General features: G+C 43.3%; 1 protein-coding gene across 2 annotated transcripts in view; it reads right to left on the bottom strand.

Moving 5' to 3' along the window:
- The window catches only part of KMT2C (lysine methyltransferase 2C), a 328,020-nt gene that overhangs the window by 207,950 nt on the left and 107,843 nt on the right, over positions 1-12,227 (bottom strand). The window lies entirely within an intron of this gene.

Raw genomic sequence — 12,227 nt, 5'->3', positions numbered from 1 at the left:
TTTGTTTTTCTTCCACGGAAGTCTGCTAAAAAAGTGGAACACACCCAAGTTAATAAAGATTTTTTATTTTTCCTATGCCCTTAATCTATCCAGGAAAAAACCCCACACATACTCTACTGTAATCCAAAAGATGTGTGCAAACCTAAATGGTGGTGACTGAAAAAAGGAGTAGCGGGGGAGAATGGGAAAGAGATGAACTATCCTATTACAATCCCATATCCACCAAAAAGCTAATATAGTGGAAAACACACGCACGTATACCTATAACACACAGTATACCTATAACACACAGTATGTATAACATATAACCATGCATATACAATACAAATGCATGCATTATCTATTGTATACAAAACATCACACACACACACACACACACTAATGGGAAGATCAGCATAATGGAACACTCACAGCAATGACTACATAAAGGCCAGTTATAGCTACATATCATATACAAATAATAATCCATTTAACACAAACATTGTAAAAATACAGCAGCCTAAACTTATACTTGAGGAAACTTACACGTATTTAGTACTGTGACCTGTTAAGTAAGTTATCCCTGTACCATTTGCAATCTTATATTAACACTCAAAGCATAATGACAGTTCTGGCAGAACTCCTTGTGTCACATCATATGGAGGTTACTGCACAATATTTCTAAAACAACCACATTCACAAACCTAAAATGTGAACTTTTTAAATTTGCATAAAAACTGTTTAAAGAGAAAAATCATTTAACACGTTTTTACGCCTAAGTGAGCAACTTTGTTTTATGTGTATTTATGTGATCCCCAAAATGTGCCTAAGGGAATCTGGCACTTGGGTGGAAGCCTGGTTTGGAAAGAGCTCCATTTAAATAGAATTTAAGCACATCTCTGAGGTGGCATATTTGGACTTTGGGAGCAGTAAGTTAAAAATAAAAAAAGTCTCCTGGAGATCCAATTACAATACAGTGTTCACTAGGATTTGGAAAGAATAACAGATCATCTGCACTGCTAGTCAAGGGGCTGGTCTACACTACAAATTTAGGATGGCTTAACTACATTGCTCAGAGTTGCAAAAAATGTAATTAAATCAACTCAAGCCCGGGTTATAGACACTGCTGGGTTGATGGAAGAATTCTGTCAACCTCGCTACCACCTCCTGGATAGGTGGATTTACTATACCAATGTACAAACCCCTTCCATTGCTTTGGTAAGCAGCTACGCTACAGTGCTGCAGCATTTCGAGTGTAGAGATACCTAAAGTCAGGTACAAGCAGCAGCAACAGCAGAATGAAGAAAGAAGAACTAAAAAGGGAAAAGTTGCAGCCTGGAACAGAGGACTATGACAATCCAATACGGCCATTTAACCTTGACTTAATGTACTCCGAGACTGGACAAAATCTTGCCCTTACAATACAATGCCACTGGGGAAGGGAAGATGGGGAAGAGGACTGGGTGCAGAGAAGGTCCTGGAGACATTCTGCTAGCACACAGCTGGCTGTCTCACATGGAAAGGCTGAACAGGAAGACATGGTTTTCTGGAGCACTTCTCAAGAGTGGCCCAAGAAGGAGCAACATGCTGCTAATTAGATCATGTATGTGGGGTTGGCCATGCCAAACTGGCAGACCACACCCTTTTGGGGCCATGTTGCTTCAACAGGAACCTTAGTTGGGTCCCTCTCATAGCATTCAAGAGAGTGCTAGAGAAGACCCCACCCTGCTGCTTTGGGAAAGAACCTTAGTGCATATTCACGTCCCATGTTGACCCCTTTCCAGCCCCCAATGACCCTGCTTTACACAGGATAGGTGTTGGCCTATACTTACAATGTACAACCCACAGGAGAGATTTTGCTCATAACGGAGTACTGATCAATGGATTAATTTCAGAAATGTTTACAAAAATATGCCTGAACACAAAAATGTTTTGAAGAAAGAAAAATCTAAGTTTCATGAAAAGGGCATAAAGATAAGAGAGATCTCTCTTCCAGGCTGTAAATGTAAATGTAATTTCAAATGTTATATGGCAGAGCAACAAATTAGTAGCTATTCACATTTCAGAGAATATGGCCCAACCAGAGTATTAGGTGAAAACATGTTAGTTGCCCTCATACACATAGCTTGCAGATCAGGGGGCAAAATTACTTAGGGTAGTCAAACCTAAAGAGGACTGTGAGAGACTTCAAAGGAACTTAATGGTAGGAGAAAGTGCAGCACACTGGCTGATGAAACTCAGTGTTTACAAATGCAAAGTTTTCCACATTGGAAAGAATAATTTGAACTACTCATACACATGTGGCTGGTCTATAAATTAATTGGAACAACTTACAAAAGTTGTTGGGATCATTATGAATAGTTAAACAAAAAACCTGCTCAATGTAAAACAGTCAAAATAGCAAACAAAACATTACGATACATAAAGAATGAAATAGAAGATATTTCAAATATGATGCTATTATATAACCCAGTACTGGAGCGCTACTGGACTTTCTAGGTTTGGAGACAGCTGCAGGGTCTCTGCTGCAGGTTGCAGCTTTCCCAAGCAGCAATAGGTTGAAATTAACAAAATTAGTCAGTTTCACAGCTGCTATTCAGAATGGTTTGGGCACCTGTGAAAATGTAAAGAATCATGTCAGTTTCATGCTACTGCTTGGGAAAAGCTATGAACCACAGCAGCCGATGTAAACAGTGGTGTGTTCAGAGAGGAAGAAAAAAAGCAAAAAAGCAGCAGCCTTGGTTTAAGGGCCCAGTAGCAGACACACTCTCCCCCATTTAGGAGCCAAGAATCTGGGGAGGAATCGAACAATGGAGATCCTACATTCTCTCAGCAGCCAGAAGACTCTAGGATTGAGGTAGAAGGACAAAAAGAAAGCTTCTCATTTCTAAGAGAAATATGGGGCAATTGGGCTTCAAATCTAATAGCCAGACATTTATATGAAAAGAAACCCCCAACCACACCAGAACCCACGAACAGAATTCTAGTAGAAATCTCCAAAGCCTCCACTTCTCAGCAGTTTGGGAGGGGTGTGGGTGCGTGTCATGCGCACATACACATTCTTCATGGAAGTCTGCCTTCTCATTGTCTGTGCTAACCTAACAACAGACTCAGGGCTTGTCTACACAGGGAGTTATTATTCCAGAATAGCTATTCCTGATAAGATTGTCTCATTCTGAATTATCTTAACCTATAGTGATTAAACTAATATAGAATAAGAGCATCCACACATTGAGTTAATCAGGAATAGCTATTCTGGAATGTAATTGCCTTTGTAGATGCTCCCTTAGCCTTTTAGCTAATAATTGTTTCGTAAATATTTTAAACCCTGTTTGTATGGACAAAGGCTAATTTCTTTTACTAACACATGAGAGAGACAGACAATTTAAAAATCCAGGTCCTTTCCCATATATCAATATTCAGTTTATTTTAAGGGGAGTGGAGAAGAGATCTCAATTCAGACTCAGCAACTCACAAAATCAAGTCCTGTGATCAGATTTCAGATGTTTACAGAACAGAGTAATATTTTAAAATGGAGATAATGAGCAAGTTAACATGCCACCTACTGATCTCTTCATAATTGATTGAAATAGAAAAGCAAGCAGACCACTATTATACCTATGTCTTTATGCTGTTCCAGACATTGTTAAAATGGATAGAAATTCATCATTTAATTCTTCATCTGTATGGGCCAAATTCTGTTCTCTTCTATACTGCTTAAAATCCAGAGCATGTCCCACTGCCATTCAGGATGGAATAATACTGCTGCTTTAGGCCTAGTCTATACCTAAAACTTAGGGAGGGTCTACACTTAAACGTTAGAGCATGATGAAAAGGTCTTCAGTGAAGATGTTACCTAAGCCAACAGGAGGGCTTCTCCCAGGAGTAGGTACTCCGCCTCTCTGAGAGGCGGTAGCTATGTTGACAGGAGAAAGCCTCCCGTCAACATAGTGCTGTGTACACAGGGGGTTAAATCATTAACACTACGTTGCTCCCAGGGGTGTGGATTTTTCACACCTGTGAGCAATGTAGTTATACCGATGTAAATTCATAGTGCAGACATGGCTTTAAATTGACCTAGCTTTGTCACTCTGGGCTGTGAAAAAGTTATACCCTTAAGAGTCATAGTTAAGATGACTTACGAAGCCCTGCTGTAGACACCGCTAGAGGAATTCTTCCATCAACCTAAATACTGCCCTCAAAGAGGTGTAAGAAAAACCCCTTCTACTGCTGTAGGAAGTGTCTATAGATTTGCCATTGTAGATCTTGTAGTGTAGACCCTTTGAGAAGACAGAACCTATCAAGAGTGTTTCATATAATTCTCCCACACAGAGCAAAAATTGGCATCAAGGTGGACAACGAGAATACAATACATTGCATAATGGTAGTTAGCTTGGGAAGGATATTTTGATTGAGGGCAGTGAGTATGTCTACACTGTGTTTTAAAAACACACAGCAGCGAGTCTCAGAGCTCAGGTCTACAGACTTGGGCTCGCGTTACTGCACTAACAACAGCTGTGTAGACATTTGGACTTGGGCTGGAGCTCAGGTTCTGAAACCCACTCAGGCTCCCCAGGCTTCAGAGCCTGAGCTCCAGCCCAGGTTGGAACATCTACACCATTGTTTTAGCGCCACAGCACAAGCCTGAGCCTGTACACCCGGACTCTGTGACTCACTGCCATGGGTTTTAAAATGCAGCATACACATACCTAGGAAGGCTAATGTCTGCTCCTAGTCAAAGGCTATGTTGAGAAACCATAAATGGTGACCCAAACTTCCAGCTGCTAAACCTGTACCCTCTACCACAAAACCCAGTGAGCTCAAAAACATGCTCAGTAGAGCAGCTTGACCTTTTATGTTCCTGCCCCACAGAGCAATCTGAATCAATATCCATCCCAACAGCAGAACCTACCCAAATCCCTGACAACAAACCAAGATGCCAGTCACATTTATTGAGTCCTCCCACTCATCCATGTTCCAACCAGAAATAGAATACCACCAAAAAGCACTAGAATGAACCAATGGAAAAAGTTCAAGTCATAGAGGAAAGGAGAAAAACAATCATGGTTTCCTCCACTCAAGTAGTGACATACATTCATTAGAAGCCCTCCTGAAACACAGACTTTACTGTTCAGACGATTTCATTTCAGCACATGCAGTATTGTGTAAGTGGTTGTACACTCTTCAGTTAAAAGAGAAGAACAAGCTCTTCCTGCTTGCTCGCTGTCAACTAGAAAATTAAGGTACAATTCACTACCCAAACACTTTAACACAAAGTTAAGGTTGACCAATAGTACCTTTTACTGTTCCCCAAAGTCAAGTGCACCTCTGCTTAAACCTCTGAAAAGCTGGACATACCACATTATAGCGCATACCAGCCCCACCATAAAGAGCCACTGGCAAGATACTGTTTCAGCCAGGGCTGCCCTGTGGCTACAACAGGGAATGACAATGTGAACGAGCCTTCTCATGTAGTATGTTGTGCCCCACACAACTGTATTCATTCCTTTGTCTGCATGCACTCCAACTGCCCTATACTGTGTTAGGAACAGCCATGCTGACCGGTACAGGGATTACTTGCGAGATGTGGTAATGTTCTGCATTCAGATATGAAGAGAGATATATCTGCATCCAAATGGATCACTAACTAAGTCCAGGTGCACACAACATTCTGCAATAGCATGTGGCACTGAAGTTAACCTTACCTCAGTGTTAATGAAGTTTTTAGGCAGTTAGTTTCTTTTGGCTTTTTGAAGGAGGTGGTAGTGGGGGTCGGGGGCAATGGGAGTCTTCCTGGGAACTCTTCATTGCCATTCTGCTACCAGCTGTACTCCTCCTGGCCACCTTTATGCTCCCCCTGCCCAGTAGTAGAGGAGCAACAGGGAGGAAGGGAGGTGGTAACCAGTGGGCTGTGAGGAACACATCTCTTAGCGGAAGGCAGACAAGGGATATGGAGGGGAGTCCCAGGCTCTGTACTCCACTTTGGGGTCTAGAGTTAGCAAGGAGGGTTCTGCACAACCCTCTAAAACACAGGAAGATTGCAGAGACGTGAAGTGTCCCATTCATCTCAATGGGATGTGCTCAGATAAATCAGAACATCTTATGGAGATGAAAAGCCTGACACAATACCTCTGAGACGTATAAACTGACCCATTCAACTCAATGGATGTCCTTCTTTCCCAAAGTCTCCTCCAGCCCCCATTGTGCAAGCAATTTTCAAGACAATTTTGCTATCAATGAGAATTTTAGAACAATTTGCTTATTAAAAGCAGTTTATTTCTGCGAAGGAGGAGGAGTTAGAGTATATCCGAGGAACCCACTGATCAAATGACACCAGCTTGTGCCATTATCTCGAATCCTGGCCCTAATGTATCGTAGAAATATTATGGTGGGATGTAGCACCACGACAGTTAAGGCTGCACCAGGATTTCCATTTGAACAGGGGGTGGAAAAGGTCTGCAAACTGTCTTTTGGGTTGTATTATCATTTTAAAATGCTCATTGGAGTTTGTGCAGTGCTTTATTTTTCTATAGCAGTTTGTTGGGTGGGGCAGATATTATTTGATGTTTACAATGGCTGTTTTAAAAAGGCTCATGTGACACTTTTTTGGTGTCTGACTTGCCTTCAGATCCCTTTTTCACACAGACACCATAGCACTTTGAACGATGAACTAGATAAGTGTGAACCTTTGGTTTGTGTAGATTGGGTGAATTATTGTAGAAATTTGAAATAGAATCAGAGGACTGGAGGGGACCTCCTCGAGAGGTCTTCTAGTCTAGTCCCCTGCACTCAAGGCAGGACTAAGTAGTACCTAAACCATCCCAGAGAGGTGTTTGTCGAACCTGCTCTTAAAAATCTCCAGTGATTCCACAACTACCCTAGGCAATTTATTCCAGTGCTTAACTACCCTGACAGGGAGTTTTTCCTATTGTCCAACCTAAACCGCCCTTGCTACAATTTAAGACCACTGCTTCTTGTCCTATGCTCAGAGGTTAAGGAGAAAAATGTTTTTCCCTCCTCCTAACAACAACCTTTTATGTACTTGAAAACTACTATCATGTACCTTCTCAGTCTTCTCTTTTCCACACTAAACAAACCCAGTTATTTTAATTTTCCCTCATAGGTCATGTTTTCTAGACCTTTAATCATTTTTGTTGCTCTTCTCTGGACTTTCTCCAATTTGTTCACATCTTTCCTGAAATGTGGCGCTGGATACAATACCCCAGTTGAGGCCTAATCAGCACGAAGTAGAGAGGAAGAATTACTTCTTGTGTACAGCTTACTCCTGCTAATACATCCCAGAATTATGGTTGCTTTTTTTGCCACACTGATACAGTGTTGACTCATATTTAGCTTGTTATCCACTACGACCCCCAGATTCCTTTCTGCAGTACTCCTTGCTAGGCAGTCATTTCCCATTTTGTATGTGTGCAACTGATTGTTTCTTCCTAAGTGGAGTACTTTGCACTTGTCCCTATTGAATTTCATCCTATTTACTTCAGATCATTTCTCCAGTTTGTCCAGATCTTTTAATCCTATCCTCCAAAGCACTTGCAACCTCTCCCAGCTTGGTATCGTCCACAAATTTTATAAGTGTACTCTCTGTGCCATTATCTAAATCATTGATGAAGATATTGAACAGAACTGGATGCAGAACCAATGCCTGTGAGACCCCACTCAATATGCCCTTCCAACTTGACTGTGAACTACTGGTAACTACTCTCTGGGAACAATTTACCAACCAGTTACGCACCCACCTTATCGTAGCTCCATCTAGGCTTTATCTCCTAGTTTGTTTATCAGAAGGTCATGTGAGAGAGTCTCAAGAGCCTTACTAAGTCAAGATATATCACATCTACCTCGCCCCCACATCCACAAGGCTTGCTGCCCTGTCAAAGAAAGCTATTAGGTAGGTTTGACATGATTTGTTCTTGATAAATCTATGACTGTTACTTACCATTTTATCTTTTAGGTGTCTGCATATTGATTGCTTAATTAATTGCTCCATTATCTTTCCAGGTACTGAAGTTAAACTGACTGGTCTGTAATTGCCCAGGTTGTCCTTATTCCCCTTTTTATAGATCAGCACTATATTTGCCCTTTTCCAGTCCTCTGGAATCCCACCCATCTTTCGTGACTTTTTGAAGACAATCACTAATGGCTCAGTTATCTCCGCAGTCAGCTCCTTGAGTATTCCATGATGTATTTTATCAGGCCCTGATCTATATATTTTCTACATTTGTTTTTCCTGACAGAACTCTAAGTTTGATTTAATACTATGAAATGGAATATTTTGGAAAAATAGGATTTCACAGCATCATCAGTATTAGGCCTGGTCTACATTACACGGCTTGGTTGAGGCAAGGCAGCTTACATCAAGTTAGCTGTGGATGTGTCTTCATTTAAGTTTGTCTCCCAACGACGTACGTGACCCACTACTCCAACTTAATGCCACTGTAGCACATCTGGTGAACACACTAAGCCGATGGAGAGAGCTCTCCCATCATCTTAATAATTCCACCTCTACGAGAGGTGATAACTATGTTGGTGTGAGAAGCTCTCCTGCTGACATAGAGCAGTCTACACAGGAGGTTACGGTCAGTATTACTACGTCACTCAGGGGTGTGGATTTTTCACAACCCTGAGTCATAGTTATACTGAAGTAAGCATGCACTGTAGACCAAGTCTAAGGGTATGTCTAAACTGGCAAGTTTCTGTGCAACTTTTATTAAAGCATTGGAATTAAACCGCTGTTGCATGTCCACACTGTGCTCCTGTTCAGAGTCATTATGTGGCAGGTTTCAGCTCAAGGTAAATTTTCAAAGCTCAATTACAAATGTTCAAAAAATAGAAGATGTATATAATGAAACCCATGAGGCGCCCTAAATAGAGGGGGTGCTATCAGACCACTGGTTTTAAATAAAGCAAATTGCAAGCTCGGAAATAGAAAAATTATCCTGAGGCCATCTACAGTTATTCTTCAAGCTCTGCCGGAATAGATTTTTTTTTAACCCTTAAGCAAGAGTGGAACAACAGTGAGAAATCTAGGCTGATTTAAGAGATGAGTGGCAAAATGGAAAAGGTCTGAGGACTATTTCTAAAGATGTTTCGCAGCTCAAAGCCCATGGTTCATGTGTGTAAACAAAACTCCATCCCTAAACAGACGAAAATACAGTGAAAAAAGAAGTGCACTGTCTACATATGACAAGTGAGGTTGGTAATCTTGCCTATTATTAAGGTCCCCTGACACTTCCCATTATAAGACCCTATTTTCTGTTGCTTACAAAACTTGTCAAATTTTAACCATTGCAGCTGAAATTTTCCATGTCTAGTATCTGCCTCAGTCTAGTTTTTGTTTTTTGTGGTTTTTGTTTTTATTTGGGGGGGGGGGGGGCAGGAAGCACGGTAGAGGTGGTGGAAATTCAGCCATTTCCAAGAATTAAGTTAGGGAAAATATGCTGTTGGGCACTGGTTAAAAATACTGATGACCTTTTCCTTGCAATGCACGAGTGCCCCCATGCTTTGGAAAACAGATCTGAAATTTAACCCCGGTGGGGGGGGGGGGGGTGTCTTTGCCATCCCTGTGAAAATCTACTGAAACATGGCCAGATTGCAAAGAGCAGTTTTCAAAGGCCTATTTGTACATGCTCCATAGAGACTTGCTAGGGCTTATCAGCTAAAATCTCTGAAGAGTCTGTCCCCACTAAGCAAGTTTGTGCTTCTCACAACTCCTAGTGCTGACCAAACTGTGCATGAGACACCCCCATGTAGTGACTGAGTATGCGCCATCCCCACACAGAGTGACTGAGCATGCTCCCTCCAGCCCAAGGCCATCAGGGCTCAAAAGGACTTTCTCTGCAATTGCAGCTCACGGCTGCCCTGGACCGAGGTGGTGCCAGGCACTGGAGCTGAGAGCATGGAGCCTGTCTCTTTCTGTGCTTTCAATGAGCCATGTGCTGGCAAAACAGGCAATGTGGAGGAGGAAGCCATCTGATTCAAACGCAGAGGGCACAAAAGTCAGGCTGGGGGGCAAGGGGAAGGAGTAGATTGGGACTGGTGAGACCAGGAGCTGAGGGATGGAGATGGGGGGGTGTGATACTAGACTAGTTGGGCAGGGAGACCGCGAGACTGGAGGGGGTGTGGGGGAAGGAGAGGACAAGTTGGGACTTGTTGCACAAGGGGACTGAGACTGGGAATGAGGGGCAGGGACTGTTTGGGTGATGGTAGCCAGTGAGAGAAATGAGGGGGGTGACTGTAGACCAGTTGGCTGGGGAAGGGGAATACTGAGATCAAACAAGGAGCTGGCAGAAGTGGAAAAACACTGGGACTGGATGGACAAGGACAGCGGGGCAACGTCTAAGGAAAGGTGTGTGTGTTTGTGGGGGGGGGAAGGACTGAGTCTGGGGCTAGGAGCCAATGAGTGGGGGGTGGGGGAGGGAGGGAAAGGGGAAGAGACAGATAGGATGAGAAACAGGGTCAGGGGAACTGGGACTGACTGGGCAAGGAGACTGGGACGAGAAGCCTGAAGAGTGGAGACTGGGAAAGGAAGGAAAATTTGACTGGGACAAGGCCCCACAAATGATGGAGACAGGACTGGGACAGGGTAGAATGGGCCAAGCTTGGGCGCATGAGGAACAGGCAGAGGAGTACCTATTAACAGAATGTCGTCAGACTGGAGGGAGGTCTCCAGTCATGTTCCACAGGGATCTGTCCTGGGTCTGGTGTTGTTTAACATCTTTATTAATGACCTGGATGGAGGTATAAAGAGTATACAGTAACTCCTCACTTAACGTTGTAGTTAATGCAACTGTAAGTGAAACGATATTAAACAAATCCAATTTTCCCATAAGATTTAATGTAAATGCGGGGAATTAGGTTCCAAGGAAATTTTTGGGGGGCAGACAAATGACATTATATACTGTACTGTGGTTGGGAAGTGCCCCTGGCTTACCCCACACAGGCACAGCCCGCTGCAGGCAAGGACGCTAGGACGCACCTTTGCAGCAGCAGTGCCAGCCTACCCGGAGAAGAATAGGCACCGACTTTGCTGGGGGATGCTCCAGGCCCGCCTCTTCCCATCCCTGCTCCATTCCAGGCCCACCTCTTCCCACCCCCACTCCACCTCCTCTCTGGAGCACACCGCATCCCCGCTCCTTCCCTGCCCCCAGAAGGTCCTAAGCTCTGCCAAACAGCTGTTTGGCGGGCTTAGGACTTTCTGGGAGGGAGAGGGGAGGAGTGGAGACGTGGTGCTTCCCCGCTCCTCCCCCTCCCTCCCAGAAAGTCCTAAGCGCAGCCAAACACCTGTTTGGCGGTGGGGGAAGCACTGGGAGGGAGGGGGAGGAGGCGGAGAAGAGGAACTTGTGCAATGCTCCCTTGTAAAGTTGCTGCTCTTCCACAAAAATCTTACATGCAGCGTATAGAGCAGGCAACCAAACGACATTAAAAGGGAGCACTGCACAACTTTTAACGAGCATGTTCCCCAATTGAGCAGCAACGTAACATTGAAACCATATTAAGCGGGAGGACGTTAAGTGAGAAGTTACTGTACTGTTCAAGTTTGCAGGTGACACAAAGCTAGAAGGGAGTAGCCAATACTTTGGAAGATAGAGCCGAAATTCAGAGGGATCTTGAAAAGTTGGAGAACTGGGCTCTAGACAACAAAATGAAATTCACCAAAGACAAAACGTAAGGTGCTACACATAGGGAAGAAAAACCAAATGCACAAATACAGAATGGAGAAAAAATGGCTTGGCAGCAGCACTGCTGAGAAGGATCTGGGAGTTGTAGTGGATCACAACCTCGACGTGAGTCAGCAATGTGATGCTGTTGAAAAAAACACAAATGCAATTTTAGGTTTCATTAAAAGAGGCATAGCATGCACGTCACAGGAGGTGATAGTACCGCTCTACTCAGCGATGATTAGGCCTCAGCTGGAGTACTGTGTCCAATTTTGGTCACAAAGGAATAGAAAGGATGTAGAGAAACTGGAAAGGATCCAGAGATGAATGACAAGATGATCAAAAGGATGGAATGCGAGCCATATAAGCAAAGGCTGAAGGAACTGGATATGTTTAGTTTGGAAAAGAGAAGATTAAGGAGGGACATGAAAGCAGTCTTCCCATACCTAAAAGGCTGCCATAAAAAAGATGGAGAAAAGTTGTTCTCTTGCCACAGAGGGCAGGACAAGAGGCAATGGGTTCACACTACAGCACAGCAGATTTAAATTAAATATTAGGAAAAACTTCCTA

This window comes from Natator depressus, chromosome 2, assembly GCF_965152275.1.
Source record: "Natator depressus isolate rNatDep1 chromosome 2, rNatDep2.hap1, whole genome shotgun sequence".
Taxonomy (NCBI): domain Eukaryota; kingdom Metazoa; phylum Chordata; order Testudines; family Cheloniidae; genus Natator; species Natator depressus.
This window is presented reverse-complemented; position numbering and strand designations above follow the sequence as displayed.